Genomic DNA, 25,482 nt, shown 5'->3' with positions numbered 1-25,482 from the left:
TAATCTTTAAAACTAATTTCATGTTTTACGCTTTTGCTCTACAAATTCCACGACTCTGGAACTCATTAGCCAGAAACATAAATGTCTTCTCTTATAAATTTGCCTTCAAAAAGAGTATTCAATCTCACCTATTGAATTCTCTAAATTAAAACAAGTTCAAGTAGACAGTAGTTCATCATATGTATTATATATATATATATATAGGTATTAATATATAAATACTATATTTATGTATGTTTGTATGTATACTAAAATATAAGTAATCTTATTTTTTTAAACCGCCATCGAGTATCTCTGCACATCCTAAAGGTTGATTATTGGAGGAATGCCTTTAGCATTAAGTACGCCTTTTATACCACACTTTATTGATCAATAAAGTTTAAATAAATAAAAATATAAACAATCACGTTCTTATTTTAAATCGAATAGAAAGCACCAATGATCGACAGGATGGTTTTATCTAATTCTTCTGCACTACAATTTTAATCTTTTAATTTCTCTTTTAATTTTCTTTTTTATGATAATTATAATACGTATAACTAGAAGAAAACCTTGCGACTGCTTGCGGGCCCTATTAATCTAAATTGTGAAGTTCTTTCTCAATAAATATAAGAAATCTGTAAGATACCATTCCAATTATTTCAATAAGTGCTCATTACTATTTGTTATTGTACTCAATGAAAGAATCTACTTCGTTACTTGATCTCATAATACTAGTATCCGCACGGCGTAGTATGGGTTTTGTATTTATCTGTGTTTAATTAATTTTATTGGCCAGTTCTCAACCTTGTAAAGAGGTTGACTGCAAAGTTGGGAAGCGAATCTATAATTGATTGGGTAAGTCGAACCGGTCGATTTCTGTGAAAGTACAACTACTTAATTGGCAATTTTAATGGAATGAAGGGAAGTCTTCTTTAGAAGTGTTTGCTTCTAATATCGATCTTTCTATGAATTCAATATAAGGCTAGAAGCTAATCATCTAAATTGTTACGCTCGAATTTTACTTATCAGTGTCACTTTAGTAAACTAATACTTAAAAGTGCCTGCACTGTGATTTAACGTGGTCATTCTCTGCTCCTTTTTGAAGTTGACCTCGCACTTTCTCTCTTTAACTCAAATAGACTTTTCAAAAAAAGAACGCATTAGACATTCGATATACACATATATATTTACGCGAGTTCAAAATATTCAGATGTTCGTCTGTTTATGTAATAATGAATTTTTTAATTTATGGCATGTATAACATAATTGTCCTATGGTCCCAATATAGAATGAGCCACCCCTTTCTTTTCCATGGGTGTCGTAAGAGGCGACTAAGGGAATTTAATTGTCGAGGGATAGGCAGCAGCGGCTCCCTTAAACCATCACCAAAGCCTAACTGCGGTTTTTAACTCGCCTGCCAAGCGTGGCAATTATTAGTAGAACCACTCTTATGGGGTAAGCCTATGGTTAGCAGTGAACAGTTAATGGCGAATATGATGATGATAGCATAATTTCATCAACAAATGATCAATTACAAATTTTATTGTGTGTACAGCCAAATTTGTAAAGTACGTTTTATTTATATATAGTCAGACGACCCGTGCTACTTATTGGAATCAACTTTTTAAACTTTCCATAATTTTCTTTTCCTTATTCTGGATAATTGGGTAAGTTTAATTGAACACAACTTATTAAGAAAACGTAGATAAGTAAATTCATATTCTGCAAATAATATCTCAAAATTTACCTATATATATGTATATTATATAAAAAATAGAAATACTAAATAATACGTCCATTAATACGTAAAATAAGATACGTCCATTCTGAGACTAAAATACACACAGACACTAAGAACAGAATGCATTCCATCAAATTATCCAACAATTTCTAACCTATTTATGATGAAAAGTGTCGAAATAAATACACTTACAACATTTACGATGAATATTCCAGTTCATTTATACCCTTGTCGTAATAACTGCACTCTTTCCCATATTTTAAATTTAATTTATCATAATTTTCACTGTAACTCTTTGGTATATATCAACGCAATACTTTATAAGGTATAAACATCGCTAAAGAATTATGGGATTCCCAAGTCCCATGGGAATAGAGAACGGCTAGTATCTTTTACCTCAAAATATATATGGTGCAATTGTCGATAGGTGAAATATTTATTAGCCCGTGGATCGACGGTTTGTAGAGAAATTTCTTGGTTTGGTTTAAATATTTAATGCATTCATTCGATGAAGCGTTGGAAGGGTTACGAGTTGCTAATTGTATTACTTTGACGCGGCTCTCTGTGTTGGATATTATTTCGCTTTAACTTATAAACGTATGGCTGTGTTGTTTGAACCATTATGCAAACATGGTTATTAGATATGTATATTAGAAACAGTTCTAAAATGTTCTGTAGTTCATCATCATCATCATCAAATCTGCCATTAGCTGTCTATTGCTGAATATAAGCCTCCCTTATAAAGGGGTTTTGCCAATAGTTGCCACACTTGGGAGGCGGGTTGGCAACCACACTTAGACTTTGCTGATGTTCTAAAAGATGCTGCTGCCCCTCCCTCAACCATTAAGCTGCCTTAGTCACCTCTTACAACACTTACAAGAATGGACGGGGTGGCCCATTCTATGCTGGAATCACACGGCGACTATTGAGCGTAGATGGCATTCTATAGTTATGTTATTCCAAATATATTTCAAAATGGATTATAATAATATTTACAATATATATTTCGTATCTTTATATCTATTTAATAATTTATTACACTTTACTCTAAATAATACTGAAAATAAATGAGAGAGTTATATTTATGATTGTATTAAACATTCAAAGACATTCCTTTTGATTAAAATGAATTGCAACCTTCAGGTAATTATGATAAGATTATCAAAGATAAATGAGTTCAAAATCAATCAAAAACACGTTAAAAATGAAATAAATACATATGCAGCTAAGTATATGAGCGATAAAAACAGGTTTCCGTTTTTATAAATATAATTTATTAGATGAAATTATACTTTATAATAATGAAAAGCCATAATATTTGATAGCAGATTATGAAATTACTAATTTTCAAGGAAAGCCTCTTGAAATCTATATACCTGAATAATAAGCGTCAACTTAGATTGAGCTTACAGCTTGGTTAGGTAAGATTCAAATTTATGTAGCAAGATAATGGAATACTAGGCCAAGAGGCTCTCTCCTTCCTTTTCAGTTTAATATAACTAATAGCGCATCATAACATCCATATTAATCTACATTTAACTATCTCTCATACATAATTAATAATAATTTTCAACGCATAGTACAAGGTAGTACTACAAACGTAATGATCAAGAGTGATCTAATTCTGTTAGTACCATTGAAGTATAATAATAATATAAGCTCTTAGATATGCTCTAACATGCACCATACTTCAAAACATTTAAAGTTGAAATTATATATATATATATATATATATATATAGTTAAACTCTTCCAGATCAATGTGTTTGAACGTCTAAACCGATGAATGTAAATGAAGCGAAAGAAAGATGTTTGATGTGAAGCATTTGGCATTCCATTGTTTCTGCCTACCCTAATGGGAGACAAGCGTGACGTATATGTACAACTGCCACTCCCGTGAATTCAATAATAATAACTACGTTGATGCGCTGACGGCTCACGTCCAACTCGCGTCCTATTATGTCAGGGCATTATCGTGTTATATACCAATAAATTTGTGACAACCCTTCCAACCTGGAGTCTGAAGAAAACAACGGTATATTTTAGCAGCGTGCATGTCCCTTCTACCCGGATTATTTCTTATGCCTAGCAACTGCATTGGACACTTTTATAATTGCAATAGTGCGGCGCGATATCGTACTGTTTTATCAAACACGATAAAATACGAAATCAATGTGTATTAAATGGTATAAAAACGTTATTAATTTCCTTGCAATTACTGAGGCCGTTAGCACTCGGAACTCTGTATGGATCTTGATATGAAAACGGAATCTTTATACATATTTTAAACTTGTTCAATTTGAAATTAGAACATATTGGTAAATCAGATATAAATAATAATGGCTTCCAGAATAAAGCATTTAAATTGTGGTTATTTTGAATGTCTTGTTGTATTTTGTTAAATACTGAGTGTGATTTTGTTGAAATTTGATAAACTTATCAAGTTTATCAAATTTATTATTAATGAAAATAAGCACATAATGTATTTAATCGCTGTTCAAATTAGTCGATATAAAAGAGTTGTTGATCATTTAGAATTGAAAGTCTTTTACCATTTACGAAATTGACAAGAATTTATAGAACCCACTTTACTAATCAATCTTATAGTACTAATGCAGTTGGATGTAATAAATATAAAAGAACACGATTCTATTGTCTTCAATCATAATAAAAAAGGTCCACGATTTATATCGGGTAAGACATTTTAATATTAACGAACCGGACAATATTTCCTATTCTACTCTTTAAAAAAAAAGTGTAATCAAATCAAACGACACCCCTTTAGGTCGGGCGATAAATAAAAACGGCCCATAAATAACTTGAGAGCTCGAGACTGGAGTCTAATGAGTTAGAGGGGCAGCCGGGGCAAAATTGAAACCGGTTGCCCCAATAAACCATTTGTATTCAAAGGGGCCGCGGGCCGGCCGCATTTTAATTTACTTACTCGAATTAAAACTGCGCGTGATTCGAATTCGATCCGTTTTTACTTCGATACTTTATTTTTATCGTTGATTGAAGACGCTCCCGTGTTATTATGGGGGTTTTCTTAGGGCCCACTTGGAATTCAATTGAGTATTCAAGTCAGCCGTCGCTGAATATTTCTTTAGCCGAGGTGGCTCCGAGGCATATTTTGTAAATTGACTATAACTTTCTCGTGATGAACTCGATTGTCTTCGATCGTTTATTCTTTCAATTTGTGTATTGGCGCCCTTTGTTCTCTCTGTAAACGAGCTTTTGAATACCTGTTCATAGTAAGTGCTTCAGTATTAATGTTTTACTATCGTATCAGTGGGAAATTATTCTTTACCACAATTTTACACAAGTTTTTATGCCTTAAAATATAGTTGAATGCAGTATTGACTCGTCTATCGTACTCATGGACAAGTACTGCTTGTTAAAACTGGTCTAATATTAATAGTATTTTTTTCTAACTTTCTTTTACAATTGAATAATATAGCTAATTTCATTTTGATGAAATTAACTTCGGCTCTTTTTATATACATTCGTAATTTATTCTCATGTGTTTATTTTGGTTACAAGTTTTATAAAATTAATGTTTCAACCGTTAAGCTTGTTGTTAAAGTTGTGTTTGCATAGCTGTATTTCGGATTGAAGGGTGAGATATGGCGGTGAATTTATAGGGTACAGAAGCGTAACACCTTAGTCCTCAGGAATGGCAACGCATGGGAGTATCGTGAGCGAAATAGTATACTCTGTTATGCCCATGGTACTATTCATGTCTGTAGGTAACGGTTATGACTTTTCATCAGGTGGTCAGCTTGTTTGCCATTCTAAGTTGCTTAAAAAAATGGTTTAAAGCGTCATATACCTATATAAGAATGCATACCTATTTTTCATTATTTTTATTACAAAAGTACTAATTCTATATGAACGCAGACACGGGTCCGTCCGTCGAGTAATTAACATTTTTCATAAAATGCAATCAAGGTGATATGGAGGAACAATGCGTTCATGCCTTCAGAAAGTAAATTAGACACCTAATATTCAGCGTGTTTGTGTCGCTGTTATCGCTGGATTCGATGTTTATATTTGCACAACAATCCAGCGCAGCGCTGGCGGCGCTTTGTTGTGGTAATTTCATTAGACGCGGTCACTGGCCGTTGAATATTAATTGAAGGCGACTACGCTTTGCACTTTTGCTCCCAGCTACTTTGGAACTAACAATATCTAGACGTCGTTTTGTTCAATACTAATATTTTAACAGTATTTTTATACGATTTTGTATGATTAAGCAGACTAAAGTCCATTTGATATAAAGTGATTGCCTATTTGGATTTAAACATTGCAATACTTATATGAAAGTGGCGTCCTCTAATGTCAGAAATTGTTAAAATATTAACTAGACGTTTTTACAAATTTTTGTTGTGACAGTTACTGTGTACGAAAATACTCTAGAAACTGGTAGGTAATTAAAGGAAACACAGTGGTTTATGTAAAGCTATCCTTACCTAATATTATAAATGTGAAAGTGAATCTGTTTGTTTGTTGCATTGTGATACCTTAACAGCTTGACCAAATACTATGACATTTAGTATACACGTACTATATGCGATGAAGCAGTATATAGGCCATTTTTGGCCTGGTTAGTAAACATCACGCGGAAAAAATCGCGGATAAAAGTCATTTATGTATGTATTTTTGTGTATTATAGATATATTCTATATAACTGTTACTAATATAATAATTATAATTAATCCTCTCCATCCAAAGGTTGCCCGGAAGAGATTGTTTTATTAAATAAGCGATAAGGTCCCCATTGTTTTCTCATTGTGATTATTTCTTGTAATTGTTTATATTTATAATAAGTTTACTATTGTAATCTTTTGGAAAAAACAATAAAGAGTATCTATCTATCTATTTCTGCAGTATTAGAAAAGAGAACTACGGTGTCAAACATTAATATTTTTTCTAATACAAACAATAAAAAACTAATGGTAAAATTTAAAATATTGTGCACATTCTTTAATGAACGTATAGAACTACAGTAATCATTAATCAGACGAGCGCGACAGAAGTCAATGTCCCTAATTACTAGCAATTCTATTTTTCCAACATTCCCGAAATACCTCATAGAGGGATGATGAAAGATGATTTATGGTCTCCACACGTTTTTCCTGGGAGCGCCTATAATTAGATTCTGGGCGGGAAAGCAAACACCTAGAGGCATCAGGTGGCGCTCTCGCTATATGATCTACAGCAATCATGAGTATCTACTTACGAGTATGATACATTAATAACGTTGGATATTAACAATGTATATACGATGTAATAAAACTCTTCTCAAGAGTTTTCATACGGAAATTTTGCAACGTAGTAATTACCTATCAGATTTAAAAAAAAAACTGTACCATCTGCAATATTATCCGTTATTTAAAAATGCTTAATACTTATAGTGCGGTTAATAATGAAAAATGTTGCGTATAAATATAAACATATACCTATCACAAAAATAATTCATATTTTGTATCTGAAATTTTCAGTTACTATTTTGCTATTAAATTTTAAATTTTCAATAATAACTTAATAATAATTAAATTATTATATTTTTGTTCGCTATTAGAGCACTTTTTAAGTAATTACTTAAAATAGAAATATTGGCAATTATTTGTTTTTGAAAATTGATAAATAGTTTTGTCGTAGTCACACTACAGTATGAACATTATTAACGTAAATAAGTAAATAATACAAATGTTAAAAATATATACAGTATTGTTAAAGAAATATTATAAGAAAAAGTATGATATTGCAGTCGACTTTAAATATATTTTAAAATTGTATAACTAATATATACCATTGGATATATCAAACTTCGTCGTCAAATATTGTACTAAGAAGAGTGTACTACAGGCACTAGACAACTTACAGAAGTACTTATATTTTTATCTCAAATAAAAATCACCTAGATTATAATAGTACATAACAGATAAACATAGGAATATAAATCCTTGTGTTGTGGATAGTTCGTACCCACAACTACCAGGAAGACAGTTACCAAGAGAGTCCGCACGACGGTCTGCCTTATACACGTAGAAGTACATTATTATCAATAGGAACTAATAACTACTTCAATATTTATCAATTACTTCAAATGGGCATTTGTATATTCACATTATTGTTCGTATACATATCTCTATATGAATTCAAAAACGAACAGAGTTACGTGCCTCCGGTCAAACAGTTTATACTCTTCTCCGTTCAAAAGTTACCTGGAAGATATCGCTCTTAGCGATAAGGCCGCCCATTGTTTTATCAGTGTAATATTTTCTTGTAATTGTTTGTATTTATAATAAGTTTCCTATTGTATCCTATCTTATGTAAGAAACAATAAAGAGTATTTGTCTATCTAACGTCTCCATTACTAAAAAGTCCCTAAAAGTCGGTTAAGATTAAGATAGTATATATATAGTATGTATAAACATTAAAACGCTTGAATGAAAATCGTATTTGGGTAAAGTCTTCTTTAATCGGCGTGAACACTTTCCGTATTTTCCGGGGGCACCAAACTTTGACACGTTATTGCCCCTCATGCAATATGCATGGTAATACAGTCGGCTCATCCTTCCTCACACCCACGTAATTGGTGAAAATCGACCCCATCTCCACCCTTATGTTATAATACTCTAAAAATAAAGTATCCATGTAAATCTATGAATATCATACATTACTTAATCATCGTATCTATAACGGAATTCTTTACAATTATCCCTCTACGTGTAAAGGTTGCTTAGAAGATATCTAAGCGGTAAGGCTGCCTGTTGCTTGTAATTGTTTTTGTATTAAATATTCTACTGTAACCTTTTGAAGGGTACAACAAAAAGTAACTAATTCTGTATATTTAAATAAAAAAAAAATAGATTGATTATGTCATAGTAAACGAAAGCCTAATTCCGGTTGCCAAGCGTGGCAACTATTAACAAACCCACCCTTATGAGGAGGCCTATTTTTAGCAGTGAATATTTAACTACTGATATAATGGTGATGATGATGATGAAACCATGTTTACGTTATTTTATAAACGTCACTAAAATTAATGGGTTACCATTGGAGAGGTGATATTTTCTTTAGGTAGCTTTTGTGCTGGGTCGATTAGAAAGAACCCTTAACCTTTATGGTTTATAATTCTTTTTTTAATGGAATGGAGATTGTGTATTCATTTTGCCTGCGTTATCAATATATGCTGACGGAGCACCAGTAAGAGATAATAGGTGGTGAGGGTGATCAGGGCAGCTGGCGTCACGAATTTGCCAAAAATCAACTACGATGATTTTCAGGGGAGATCAAGAAATTGACCTGCTTAAATATATTGCTGACAATGCCAAAAAACGAACAATCCCTTTCCATTCTTATAAGTCCTGTTAGTACACTTCTGCACTGCATCGCTCCCATAGACAATATGAAAACGAAAAGAAAATATATTTTCCAATTCTCCGTAACTGACAGTTTCGTGTATTGTTTACCTCGGCAATTATTATGATAAAAACTTACCCGGTTTCTCCGTTTTTTTTTTCTTCTATTAATTGCACGAAGAAAAATAAAAATAAAATAAACCTTTGGAAATGTCTTGAACGAGAGAACCGGTCAAATATTTATTATAACAATTTGTGAAATAATAAGACAGGTGTTTTTTTTTTTTCTTATTTCTAAACATCAATAATTATTTTTTTATTTATTTAAACATCAATCATCATCATCATATCAGACATTAACAGTCTACTGCTGAACATAAGCCTCCCGTTGGGGGAGGGGAGGAGGGTTGCTAGTAGTTGTCATGCTTGGTAGGCGGATTGCCAACCGCAGTTAGACTTTTAGAGACGTTTTAAAAGAAACGCTCCTCCCCTTCCCGTCCCTCGCCTTCCCTTAGTTGCCTCTTACGATACCCACGGGAAAGGAAGGGGTGGCCTATTCTATGTCGGGACCACACGACTAAGAAAACTTTAATGCACAGTGAAATTCTATGTACATTTGGCGGCACCGGATGATATTCTCTACCATTAAACCATTGGGTAAACCGAGAAATAAGTAGGCGGTGCATTATTGGATAGAGGAAATATTAAGTAATACTTAATATATTCATATATTATAAACATATAATTAGACTAATATAAACACAATATGTGTTTAAAGCTGCATCAAGTCCTGACAGTCACAACTATTGACATAGTATTTTATTACTCTGTCAGTTAATCCAACCATTGTATTATTTTGAACGCAATATAACTAACTATTTCGTATATTCGGTAAATCTATTTCTAATTTGAATCGCGATAATAAAAGTAAATTGCTATTCTCATTAACGGAATGTTTAGAATTTAATTTACTCAGCCGTTTCATTGGGTATTTCATTAATTTGAGAAATCAGCTATTCAATCCGGCTTCTGTACTTGTTAATGGAAAGTGATTTTTTTGCATGTCTTCAGTCCAAACATGTTTTACTCGCGTATATTTTATTTACTAGCTATGTAACGCGTGTAAATCAATACATAAAGTATGATATGCACTAAGTCAAGAAATAAAACTATGAATGAAATTATAACACTAGAATTTAATGTAAACATTTTTATTCTACTTTACATCAACTATATAACGTGTGTAAATCAATACATAAGGTATGATATGCACTAAGTCAAGAAATAAAACTATGAATGAAATTATAACACTAGAATTTAATGTAAACATGTTATTACATATCTGCGTACGAATTTACATCAAATTCCAGTATTATAATTTCATTCAGAAGTTTTTTTCGTGTAAAACAATCAAATATATATCCATCTATCTATCCATCCATCTATCCATCTATCTAACCATTTATCCATCAATCTATCCTACCATCTATCTATCCATCCATCCAATCCCACAAAATTTCGTATTAATAGCTTTAATAGGATAGCAAAACTTTAAACTTTGTTAAAAATTTTGTTTATGACAAAAATCAATCTATTTAATTATCATTATGTCAGCCATTTATATATACTAGAAATAATAGCACCTATTTGCTATTCACAATGATTTAGAATTTTGTTACCATTGTTTTCTGTTTTCCAGGTAAGATGGCCACGAAAATTAGATTCCAATTTTAACAAATAAGGCAAATGCTTTAGTATTGTTTATTGTATTTTTTGAAGTTTTACTTTGAATTTCTATATTGTATAATATTAAATTAAATATAATTGATCATTTTTTATTTTTTGCAATATTAATGAATGAATCACATTCTCCTAATGATTGAAAAAAATCAAATATTCCACACTCTAAAGAGAGATTAATTAAATGTGTTAATTTTAACTAGCTCTTCCTTGCATCTTTTTATTACGTTAGTGCAAACACAGTCATATCCTGTGATCGATTCAATATATGATTCGTTTACTGGTTTTAAGTAGATAGTATTTGATAAATTATTCTTGACGCTTGTTAAGGTATTGTTGGTAATTTAATTTGATCATTCCATTTTCATATCATCATTCATTTTTGCAGATATATTTTTTTGTCTGTCCATTGTTATGAAATTTTTTAACAGATTTCGTTTTCTCTTAAAAGTACATTTTTTTAAAAGTCTATCATAGTTTAAGTATTTTCTACTGTTTTGTCCTTGTAATATTTATAACGAAAATTAGCTAAAAAAAGTTTACCTGTAGAGTTAATATTCTAATCTTAGGAAAACATAGGTTGTACAGGAGACAAAATAGATCATGAAATTCATGATTTTGCACTGTGATTATCATCCGGGCATCTATATATAAATGAAATCCATCCAATCCATTATCTAACTTTATTGATTTCTATCTACCATCTATCTATCCATCCTTATCGGCAACAAATACAAAAATCTTACGATGGCCATGAAAAGATTGCTACCACAAATAAGGCCGCATTATTTATTGTATTTTGAAGTTTCTTTGAATACTTATATTGTATAATGCAAATTAAATATACTCATTTTTTATTTTCAATTTAATGAATGAATCACATTCGTATGATTGAAAAAAATCAACTTTATAAATGAAACGCGATGCTACGGAAGCTGTGATCGATTCAACTAAAGCCTTGTTATTGGAATTTAATTTGATCATTCCATTTTCATTCATTTCATTTTCAGAGTCCATTGTTATGAAATTGTAACAGATTGTTTCAAAAGCAAGAATTACTGTCGTAAAATTTAAAAAAAAAGTACTCAAACCAAGCTATAATCTGTGATTATCTGGGTTAAAATGGAAGGCCGAATTTACAAATTTGTATTGATTTAGTATATAATTAATAATTGCAATGGCGGTTGGCTCGCTCCCTGTGGTAAGCTGACATCCTCTGCGAAATATACATATGTTTACTTCAGTCGACAAGTAGTTACCAGAGTTGTTTGTCTCCATTAGAGATTTTAGTCGTGAACATATATTTTTTATGCGCAGAGCGGCAAAGACAATAAAAAGAAGTAAGTCATCTAAGATTTACATACTCAATGTTATAAAAATGTCGCATGTACGTACGTCACATTTGACATACTCTGTGCCAAGTATATATAAAACAGTGAGAACTTATATTACTGGCGTTAAATGTGTGGCGAGAACTGAGTATTTTCAAGTAATATTGTTTATGGTAAGCAGAAAATCTTGTCGCAGCTTTATTCCTTTCATATACATAGACTCGTGTTAGGGCTAAAGCTTATATCCATGAGACCCAAGTGCGAGTTGTTCGTAGAACTTCTTGTACTTTACTGTTTCCCACTGTTTTGCTCGCTTGGATTATAATATAAAATATTTATTTAAACTTTAATGCACAGTGAAATTTTATGTACATTTAGTGGAAATAACACCGAACGGTGTTCTATACCAGTACAACCAATGGAAAAACAGAGAAAAAAATAAACGGTGCACTCAAAATATCCTATATGTGTTAAGTTAGGATTTAACGTATCCCTGTCCTAAATTGTAGTCCATTCAGCCGAATCAAAAATACGAGTTATGAACATGTGATCTCGTCGCTACAGTAATTCTTAGTAAATATTGAATAGAACAGTAAAAAAATAAAATAAAAAAATAAAAAAACCAGTGAAACTGTTCATATTTTACTTTATCTAGTATTTATATGTAATCTAGAGTATATAAATAAACCCTTTAGAATGCGAAAAAAAATTAATCGGTTCAGAAATCACAATTATATTACGTAAAAAACGCACAAAAAATATAAAATCAAGAATGAAATAGAAATTTTACTTTTTGAAATCACTTCGATTTTGTGAGAGGTTTCATCGTCAATATCACTATATCAGCCATTATCTGTCCTGTGAGAGAAAAAAAAGAATGAATTAATTTTTGAAAATTATGACCATGCATGATTTTATTTGGCTGGACGTATAAATGTTGTTAATAACCCAAAATCTTTAATTCCAGTAAATTTTATATGTGACATGTTTCAAACACTAAGAAACAAAGTTCACGGCAGTTTGCAGAACTAGTCGACCGTGTGCCCCATAAGTCGCTATATCTTGTATTACTGGTATTACGGTTTTCGCTACACAACGTAACTTCATGGTTTTATTGCACTTGTAAGTTGTATTATAGTTTAGCTTCTTTCCAGAATACCATAAATAACATTGTGAACCCTAAAATGTGTTATTCACTTAGAATCGAATTGTATAAAAGACTATTTCGTTATTTTTTTACGACTCACGACTATCTTATCTGTATTCTTTGATTAACAATTGATTAAGTCTATCAGATTGATTTTTTTTTTCTTTTTAAAGAAGTGGACGGTTTCAAATTATATATGTATTGTATTGTATTAGCCGTTAACTATTTACTGCTGAACATAAGGCATAAAGCAAGTATATATACATATATGTGTGTATATTGAAAAATATATCATACTAATATTAAGTATACTTGTATTTGCGTTAATAGTTAGCCAACTTATTTACAGTTCTCACTCAGTTGTTTGAATTGAAGATGTTATTGTTGTAATTCTGTAACAATTTAATGAAAAAAACACTATGATTGGTACTTCATCAGTTCGTTTAATTTAATGTATTTAAGTACGTTATATCTAATTAAGGTATTAGTTTAAGATATTTTTTTACATAAAATTTATATTAAAATTTAATTAATGTAAAATCTATGTAATTTTTCTAAGAAAAACGTAACTGTGACTTTAGTAGATATAAATTCTTACAATTGTTAGATAGATCAGTAAGTATGTTGTTAAATGTATCTACAAGGTGTAGCAAGGAATAATTATAATGATTGAAAGATAGAACAATTAATTTGTTAGTATTTATGAAATAACTAATAATATACATAATTAATTTTTGACACTCACTCGAACACGCAATGTCGTGAATATTTTAATATGATAATTTCCAAACTTAATTATAATAATTAGGGATACATTTAATAACATACTGTATATTATATTTGTAAACATACGTATCTTAATGTCTGTTTTTTATACTTGGCATATTTAATAAAAAAATATTGTTCAAAATTCAAAAATTCAAAATTCAAAAATCATTTATTCATGTAGGACATTTTAGCCGCTTATGAACGTCAAATCTTTACATTATAATTTTATATTTACCCTACCGTCCAGTTCGGTATATAGATCCAATTGAGAAGAACTGGCAAGAAACTCAATTGAATTACTTTTTTTTTTAAAGCCAGTTTATTTACAATGTATATTTATATAGGTGTCTATGTCTAACATTAAATGAAAATTCAGTGCATGAACAACTATTGCCATGCACACTCGTCATTCAAGTAATCGTTTAGTGAGTAATAGGCTTTGCTCAGTAAATATGATTTAACAGATGTTTTGAATTTATTTAAGGGTAATTCCAACATATCCTTTGGTATCTTATTGTAAATTTTTATACCTATTCCCATAAAAGACCTATTAACTTTTTCTAAACGATACTTGGGGACAGCAAGTTTGTCTTTAAATCTAGTATTAATATTATGAATATTGCTGTTTTTTTGGAAATAAGTCAAGATTTTTATGAACATATAGAATATTTGAATATATAAATTGAGAAGCAACGGTGAGAATATTTGCCTCTTTGAATTTCTCTCTTAATGAGTCACGACTCTTCATACAGTAGATCGCTCGAACGGCACGTTTTTGTAATATGAATATATTCTTAATATCTGCCGCTTTTCCCCATAGTAATATTCCATAAGAGAGTAAACTATGAAAATAACTAAAATAGACTAATCTAGCAGTATCAGTATCAGTGTACTGTCTAACTTTACGCACGGCAAAAGCTGCTGAACTTAGTTTCGCTGCAAGGCTTTGAATTTGTGCACCCCATTGTGTTTTATTTTAGTTCCATATTTATTATAGTATATTATCTTATTTATACATATTTCAGGTATATGTTTATTATGTATACACCGTGTATAAAATGAACATTTCTATAAAAAAGTTTTTGCAACAATCAAAATTTTTTCTGTCGGGATTTTTTATTTTTAAATTTCGTTAAAGTGACGATTTAATTTTTTAAATATGCCTATATAGTTCCTTAGTCATTTACCTAGTTCAAATAGCTGTATAAATGTCCTACAAATTACAATAGGCTTTTAGAAAGCCAGGTTTCCTAAATTATTATATAATTGTACAGTATACATGGAATAATACATGTATTATTCCATGGAATTGTACTTACAATTCCGTGTATTATTCCATGTACAGTTAATGTTAATTGAGTAGGTGTATGTAAACTCTGTCTGCCTTTAGGTTCAACTTACTCCACTATAATAACTCAGAATTAAGACCCCGTCTGTAGTTTATATCAGTGTATAGAGGTCGCTAGTAGGTAATAATTACATAGCAGAGTAACAAGAAATGATTCTATAGCGAATAATTTCCTGAATTAGAGAACTGCATGAGTTATGAAACTGAAAGAAACAAGAGATATATGTAAAGGCAGACTTTTGGCTCCCGATTTTATCTACCTGTCCAATAAGAGACTTAGTGTGATAAATATTTAGATGTATGAAGATGAGTAAAAGATCGCAGTAACTGTAAGAAAGTAGGGATACATTTTTTTAATAATTGTCTTTAACATTTAAAAAATTAAATTATTTTTAGTTAATGTACTAACGACCGAACTAAGCCGAGCCTGTATCTCACTGGATAGTTAAATATGATTCAACATTTCTGATATGTTGCAGAATACAAATAAATGAATTTACAGATTATGAATTTACCCTGTAAATACAGAGGAATAATACTTGAGTCCACAGGAATGACAACGCATCGGGGGGGGGGGGGGGGGGTCATGGGCGAAACCGTATACTCTGTTATAACCATGGTACTGCTCATGTCAAAGAGCGACGGTTACTACTTTTCATCAGGTGGGCCACAAGCTTGTTTGTCATTCTAAGTTGCATAGAAAAAAGAAAGAAAAAAAATATAATTGAAAAAATTGTTAGTTGATACTTGCATTTCTGTATTTATATTTATTTATTGCATTTACTTATCATTATTAGATATATCGCACGGATACCTATTCCCTGAAGGATCAAGAATCTCATGTACTGCGTAGTATATATAAGAAGCAATAAAGACGAGATGTAAGTGGATGAAACGAGAGGTGAATGTGAAGTTATTATACTTTCATATATTATCTATATTCTCCAGAAGGAGCCTGTAGAAAAGGCATCTGCTTGGGTACCTCTGTCCCACTCGTGTTTGTACCATTAATTGTACTCGCGTAGCTGTGTTACAGTTTAAAAGGTGGGTTTAATAATGAAGTTGCTTAATTAATAAGCACAATAACTGAGTTTTAGGAATCCATGGGGACTATAGTCAGTGTATTCTATAATAACCATGTTATTCATGTCTATAGGCGACGACAACCACTTTCCACAAGATTTATCGTTAGCTCGTTTGCTATTTCAGGTTGCTTAAAAATGCTTTGGCATTCAGACCTTTCTTCCAACCTCCTAATGAAACTGGTGTAAGGCTAGATCATCATCATCATTTCAGCCATTATCCGTCCACTACATAAGCCTCCTCCATAGACTGCCATAAAGAACGGTCCTGAGCCACCTGCATCCACTGACTCCCTGCAATGCATTTCAGGTCGTCACTCCATCTAGTGGGGGGTCATCCTACACTGTGTTTGCCCTTACGAGGTCACCGCTCAAGAAGCTAGATACTTATGTCAAATTATAATTCTTTGGTATATCAACTTAAAATTACGTTTATTGTAATAAGAGAGAATAATTAATTGTCTCATTAACATCAAACAATTAGACTTCCATCTCATACATCATTAGGTACATTATATATCTGCTATTTATACCTATCCCCAAAGGCATTAATTTAATATTTATTAAAATCACAAAGGGTCGTAATTTAAAAATTGTGTAGGTATACATAATTTAAACTGGGGCCGTTTTAGTGAGGCATTTATTATGAATGAAGAAAAACCAAGAACTCAGCGAAGGCGGACGTGCGCTTCCCATAGTAATTTCGTTTAACCGCCATTGTTTGGGGTGCCTTGCACCATAAAATATTTTAAGATGCATCACAAAGTGCACTTTGCTTAATGCATCGCACGCTGCTCTGCTTTATTATAATATCTGAAAATGTACCGGCGCAAAGTGTAAAGAAAAATTGGTTTCCAATGAAGGGTTTTTAAAAGTTAGAGTTAAAGCGTAAACAGTAATGTTTACATGATCAGATACTGAATAACATACTTATGTACTTACAGATAAGATTCAAGAGATATTGTGTACTTATACAATTTCTTTTTGTAAACTTTACTTTTTGTACGTAGATCCTCGTAAAAATAGAATAAACGGTTTCATGGATTTTTATAATGGGGGTATCATCGTCATTATCATCATGAGCACAATGCAATCCAATGCTGGGCATATACCTCTCTCAAAGTGGCGTACATAATTATTTTGCATTTAGAATTTTCCTGTACTTTACGCATCCTCTCGTTCCTGACAATTTTACGCAAATCCTCGCGCCATCTTGCTAATAAATAAATGAGGTGTACAATATTATAAAATAAATTACTTTATATATACTTATTTTTTAGTTTATATAAAATGAAATAGTTATAGTTAGCAATAGTTTATATAAAATTAAAGAAAATGGCAATTGTCGCCTATAAACATAAACAGTTACATTATACCCTTATTTAATAATTTAATAAAATGAATGACACGTGAAAATACAAACAAAAACCGGCATATTATATGGGTATATCTGTATGAGTTAAATACTTAAAAAATAATAATAATATTATTATATCAAATTCGGTATGTAGTATTACAAGTTAACATATTATCGTAACTAAAATCCGCAATACAAAATCACAATGCACTATACATTTTCTGTAAAAGCACATGTAAGCAGTAAACAACTTATATGTTAATGTAAGTATTCTTAGCCATTTAAGTTCAATCCGCATATGACGACGGGCGATAATTCGCCGTTTCCATTGCAATGTGTGCATTACTGCATACACTGTGTAAGAACTCCATCTGCCGTCATGACTCTTGATACCTCATAAAACCTCCGCTGTTTTACAGCTTCATACTGTTGAGTAGTTTCGTTCTTTCGTGAATTTATGAAGTTTAACATCGGTTGCATCTACACTCTGCGAATTAAGTGCGGATGCATCGTATTTGCAGTAAAATGACGTTACTCTTGAGATTGCTTCGCTGTTGATGTGTTTGTATGCGGTAAAGGTATTTAGAATTAGTTGCGGGCTTCCGCTAGGATAAAGGCTTTAATTATTTTGGCAATGCTTTTTCTGGGGGTTGTGTAAAAGTTTTCTATGATAAAAACGTATAGAAGCGTCTTTTTTAGCATAGGAAGAAATAACTTACTGAGAGAAAATATAATTCTTTACAATATGAGAACAAAAACTAGAGATCCTAAATCGTCCAGCCGATAGAAGGCTAATTCTTTTAAAGGTTCACCCATACAATTATGAATTATATTATAAGAATTTAAATTAAATTGGAAATTCTAACCTGATCTAACCAGTTTCGAATCCATATTTCTCAGCTATACGAATCGAACCTATTTCCAGTTACTCCACGGTAGAAATACAATCAGGTGTCGAATTTCTCAACCTCTTTTGTACGTCATTAAGAACGATATAGGCTGCATCTACGGTGTTAATAAATTTTTAATTACCTGCTTGTGTCCTTCCTTTAGAATTGGATTACGCAATCATTGACACAACTTGACTATATACGTTATATATTTTTTATTAGCAATTTCAAAAAATGTTACTGCTCATTACATGAATAAAATTGTTAAAAAAGTGTCTTTGAATATAGATAATTCACACAATTCATATCGATAAATAATATTTAACAGTGTATAGATCATCACGGGAAATTGACTTGAATGAACAGCTCCGTGGTTAATGGTCCCAAAGGAAAGCTCTATTAGTTTCATACGATGCCTTAGATTTATAGCAGTATCTCCCATCTCATGTTTCATACATGTATTTTTATGGTATCCCGGATAGGAAATATCTACATCGCAACAATGTTATACACTTTTATAGTATCTTGCTTACTTTATAGATTTCTTAATGGTTGGGACATGCAGTAAATAATATTATAAAATTTCCTAATATTTTGCTCGGAAACTGTATTTTTTAATGTCCACAGTCGAACATGAGTTTCACCCCATAAAAAGAAAAAAAAACCTACTTTTAGCACATTGAACAAATAAATTTTTATTCTTACGAAACAGACCGTTTCTAAATTGAAAAAAAGAATTTTAAAATCGAGTCCCTTATACGAGTACGTAGGTAGATAAGTTAAGTAAGTAAGATAAGTAGATAAATGAAATAAAATATTTACACACTCGATATCGATCAATAACGACAGAAATTTAGCTGCACTTTCAAACAAACCCTCAATATTTAAACAATAATTAATTACAATAATTTAATAACAAATAACTGTACTTTTTACATACAAAAAAGTGTAAATAACTAATTGTACACATTGTATTGGTAGTCAATATCAACGAATAATGACAAAAAGTCAGTGTTACTTCCAATAAGCTGTAAATAACAAAACTAATTACATAGTCGATATCAATAAAAAATCACAAAAAATTATCATCACTCTCAAAGAACTGTAAGTAGCTGAACTAAATACACATTAAATATCAACCGACACTGACAAAAATCTGATCCACTCATAAACAACTTAAGTACTCTCAAACGACTAAAGTCATTACAAAATAGATATAAAAAAACAATGACAGAAAACCTGCATCATCGTCAAACAACTGTATATAACTGAAATAAATACACATTCTTATCGACTGATAATGACAAAAATTTGCTCCACTCCCAAAAAACTGTGGTACTCACAATTGACTGAATTAATTACAAAGTAGATATCAAGCGACAACAACAAAATATCAATATCGCTCTCAAACAACTGTAAATAACTAAAATAAATACAAATTCTTGTCGAAGACAATGACAAAAATCTGCTCCATTCCCAAAAAAAATAGTACTCCCAAATGACTGAAGAAATTATAAAGTAGATATTATGTAACAATGACAGAAAATCAGTAATGCTCTCACACAACTGTCAATAACTGATCTAATTACTCAGTCGATATCAATCAACAAACAATGACGAAATATCAACGCCACTACCGAAAAACTGTAAACAACTGAACACATTACGCCGCGGCGCGGGCGTCACATATTAATGTTCGCTATTAGGCATTGAACGCACGATAAATTCCCAGGGGCGATAGAAAAGCGATTTGTTCGCATGTAGAACGTGGAATGAAATATCGCGCCCGCGTGCTCCTACGCCGGTTGCACGATGTTGTGATATCTGCTTTATTGTTGGGTGATTCGTCATAGATGTATAAAATTTTGTTTCCGAGTTCTTTAAACAATAATTAATATTATACATTGTATATGCATATATGTATATATATGTAAATACACATACATGTATTATATATGTACAGAATTAGGCCTCTTTCACATCTTATTTATTTGCCTGTAAGTTACATAGTGAAATAAGTAATTTTCAAAATTATAAATTAATTATAAATTATAAATTAATATCTTTATTTCACTGATGCTTTGCACGTCTGCAACACCAGAGATGTCACGCGCACGTTGCCCACCTTAAGAAACCTTAATACACCCTTTTTAAAGAATGTATACTTAGTCCAACTATTCTACTATCTTATTCCTAAAATCCTGAAACAATTTGAGCTATTATTCTGACTTGGGATGTTTTCCAATCATTTTAATATGATTTTATTTAAATTTTTACATGTTTTATACATCAAAACAGTACAGATACATTGCCACACAAATTCTTTTCTTTTTTTTATCTAAAATAACCTAAGCAATAATAATTTACTTTGTGGTTTTTCCAATAATGTATGTAATGTAAAATAAATTTCACAAAATTTCAATCAGAATTCAGCTAATACAGACATTTTTGAGCTTACATAGGGTAAAAAATTTACATGTAAAAACATGCAATTACGATTTTGTTCGACATCTATTTAAGTCGATGTCTATGGTGATACCTACACGGGTGAGTCACATAAAACTCAACCGTAAATTACATAGATTATGTGTCGTTAATGGGCGCTTTTACAGATTACGTTAGCACAGGACTGCACGATTTTATCGTCATGGTACATGTAATAGGTAAACAAAATGTAAGCGATTGTATAAAGACACTTTAAATTTTGCATTCACGTTCGCGAAAACGGTATGATGTAATCGTTGACCGAAAAATTAAAAGTATCAGCTTTTATTTTGCTTTTTATTTCGTAATTTAATCTTCTGTTGTTTATCATATATTCTTTCTATAAGAAATTTATGACTAATTACTTTTGTATTGTCCTATTCTATACAATTGTTCGTGCACGTCCGCAATATCGAGATGACATTATCGTGAGCGAAAAATTAAAAGTACTTTCATTCTACTACGTAAATTTTACTTTCCTTTTATTCTTCATTCTATTGTATTTTTTGTTTCTTTAATTTTTCATATACTAGGAATAGTTAACAATATCGACATAATATTATCGCCGATGGAAAATTAAAAGCACATATTTTCCTTTCGTAATTTTTTATTTTCTGTTGTATTTCTTAGTTCTTTTAATTTTCCATGCATGCCCATGATATTCACAATATCGGCATGACGTTATCGTGACGGAAAATTAAAAACGTCTTTATACAATTATTTTTTTCTTATCGTGCCGTGTCGTGCCGTGCTACAGTAAATTATAAAAGCGCCCATTATACTACAATAGAAGTTTCGGTTATCGTAAAGTTTCGTGTTTGGCTGCAATTCTATTCCCGGTCTAAAACTGAACATCTACATACTATACATTTAGCTGCATGAAATAATATCATAGTTGGATAACAACTGGGGGTAACTTTATCCAAATGGACGATATAGGTCTGTTGTTTATTAACAAAGTATATTCCCTATTGATAATAAAATAATTTATTTTACAAAAGAGGCATTGCATTTTAACAGAATACGAGTATGTACTTGGGTATGAGAATAAAAATATTTTCAATGTACCTAAACCCACGATCCACAGTTGATAAATGATCGAAAAAATACAATCGAATTGAGAATCTAATGCTTATTGGATGTTAGTTAAAAAATAATATGAGATTTTATATTTGAAGACTAGTTGAGTCTGTATTATCGATATATTATTATGTAGCTATCTAATAGGTAATTCAAAGATCTCATGTATGCATTTCAGATATCAAACGAATGTAACAAATTGAATGGTTGGATCGACGAAGCAAGAGATCTTTCCAAAGATAAAGACTACTATTATGGAAACTTAGATAGAGACAATTGGAACTAGTTTATCTCTGCTTATTTCCTAGAGGTATCAGCGTGTATGTATAAATAAATAGTTAAACGAAAAAATGGATATTTATTATTCACAGATGTGAAAACTAGAATGTATTTACAACGATCCTAGCCGCGGTTTTGTTTTTCTTTTTTTTTTCGCACCGGCCCTCCTTTGACGCGTACTCTTTGTTTTGTGGCTATTGTTCGTGTCTTGTTTATTTTTAACCATTTTGTCTACAGTCTGAACACATTCATTAGCGGTCGAGCGGATGTCATTGTAGTGGCAAGGAAGAGTAAATAGAATTAGGAATATCACACTATACAAATAAGTAATCTGTTATTGAAACGACAATTCCATTAATCCATAATGACATTATTGTATCTGACCTCAGCTGTTCTAAAACTATCTCATTTATTAAATATTCAAAAATTCGTATTACCGGTTTACACGTTGTCACAGAAATCTGTATCTAAATACTATGATATAAATGAAGGAATAAGTATTATTTCTTTGTATTTTACAGCATGGAGAATAAAGCAAAATAACTAATAAATGTAACTATATATTTATATATGTAACTATATAAAGTACAAGTATTTTTAATAATATTGTATAATCTATATAATGAAGACCCATCAAGAAGTCATAACACAAACAGTGAATTATACTATTACATACATTTTCAAGATTATTTATATATAAATTCATCCAAAAACAATGCATATATTTAACAGTCGAGCAAAGAAGATAAATTACCAAAAAATATGTGCAGGCAAACTGTAACAAAGAACCGTACCTACTTGAACTTTACTTTTAAATTGACAACATAAAGGAAGAGTTATGAAACGGTAAAGGGGAAAATCAGTGAGTTCCCTATATAATACACGCAATATTTCTTTCTACACTCTGCCCAATTTCACACGTGTATTTCTCACCATAAATAAACAGTTTACTTTTTCCTTGACGTATAAAAAAATAAAGAGAAGCACAGAGAGTTGGTAGCTTATTAAAAAATAAAACTTTTAGAAAAAAATCCTATGTTACAGGAAATAAAATGGTTTACTTCAATATTTCGTATATAAATGAACGATAAGCTTGTTGACACTCTATAGTAAATAATAAGTGTAATACCTCAATAAATACGGTATATTTGTACATAAATGAAATTGTAGGTTAGATCTAGAATAATAATACTCTTCAATTAAGATTAAACATAGAGATAGATGTTGCAAGTATACGTACGAGTATGTATATATCTTTTTATCTGCGATCTAAGCTACTTACCTTAATGATGTAGCTAACTCTCTCCCGTTCTAAACTCTATAAAAAATATTATTTATCTATAATACTTAACATTGAGATTTTCAAATATCCTATATTAAAAAAATACTATATTTCTCAATTTTCTAAACTTTTTTCCGAATGTATAAGAACTCAGAATTGAAATTTAGAGATTAATAGATAACTAAGTGCCAAAACTAAAAGTCAAAAATTGCATGTATATCTGTAGGTAAATTATCTTATTGTGTTATATGTCTATTATACTGCAACCGTAAGAATAAGAAAGAGTAATTAATACAATCTCGTGTTTCTTATGCATACCGTAGCGTAAACGTGAACATAAAATAAATTTGCGTATTCTTTGAATAACAAATTTAGAAACTAATAGTCATTACACAACAATTATAAGTTGCTAAGTAGTAGTAATACAAAAAAATAATTCACCCTCTTTTTCCCAAGTGAGTACAAACGTAAAGGCATATCTATTATCCGATTTTATCGCGTCTTCATACACAATAGCACTCTCCATATGAATAATGGTAGAACTATACACGTCAGACAGAACTGAGATATAAATCTTTCAATAATCGATGTTGCTGGGATGTTTATTTATTGCATCGATACGGGAGTATCGAGATCTTGCGGAGTTTTTTTTTTTTTCACAATAATAACAATAGCGTGATTTATTGTACTCGCCGAAACTGTATCGAGTTTCCGATGAACCTTTCTAGGGATCTTGGTAAATATTCTATTAAATGTTGCCCTTAGAATATCTTAAATGGTAACCTTTAGCGCCGCACGCCTACCTTCGATTCTTTATTGCACACTTTTTCTATTGCAATGGTTTTATTTATTTTTCTTTTTCTTTTCGGAGAGATACAAATAGTGTGAGAGGTTCGTTGTAGATTTTTGGATGTTGGAATGTTCAAGTGGGTGTGTCTGTCGTATTTCAAACGGACTGGACTGGTATTTAATTTCTTGTTTTATTTTTTAATAATGAATGTTTCTCTTGATATTTAGTTATCATTTTTCATTCAGGTCATTCATGGTCGTCCTTTCTCCAATGTTACTTTTTTACTTTTTATGCAAATTGTATCTTAGGAAATTTTGACAAATTCTGTAAGTAAAAGATCTTCAAACATTTATATTGTTCTATATTTGTATAAATAAAACAATCTCTTAATTAACAGAAGTGTTACTTATATATTTTTACTTAAAGTCATATACTATGCTATAAAGCAATTGTTTAATCTCAATGCAAAGAAAATATGAAGCGATCAATAGTTAATTATAATAATTAATTTGTATTATAAATTATCTAATAACACGTTAAGGTCTCGCCTGTTTTATATTAATATCCTTTATAATTGTGATTTGGCACTATGTTAATTATATTTATATTATAAAAGTTAAGTACTAAAATTATTACTATTAAGGCCTGTTCACACATAAACAATTATCATTAACAATCCAACGTTAAACATGATACATAGAATAATGTATAAACGATCATAACGATTCTTTCTAAAGGATTCATAAGACAATTTATAAATGTGTGAATAAGGCCTTAATATTAGATTTTAAATTAGATAAGCATAACAATAAGTT

At 30.8% G+C, this 25,482-nt stretch overlaps 1 protein-coding gene across 5 annotated transcripts in view; it reads left to right on the top strand.

Annotated features, from left to right (window-relative positions):
• The window catches only part of LOC113521497 (tyrosine-protein phosphatase Lar), a 494,469-nt gene that overhangs the window by 323,982 nt on the left and 145,005 nt on the right, over positions 1 to 25,482 (top strand). The gene's annotated exons all lie outside the window — the stretch shown is intronic.

The sequence above is a fragment of the Galleria mellonella genome, unplaced genomic scaffold, assembly GCF_026898425.1.
Source record: "Galleria mellonella isolate WM207_F2 unplaced genomic scaffold, CSIRO_AGI_GalMel_v1 utg19, whole genome shotgun sequence".
In the NCBI taxonomy this organism is placed as follows: Eukaryota; Metazoa; Arthropoda; class Insecta; order Lepidoptera; family Pyralidae; genus Galleria; species Galleria mellonella.
Note: the sequence above shows the minus strand (reverse complement) of the source record. Positions and strands in the feature narration are given on the sequence as shown.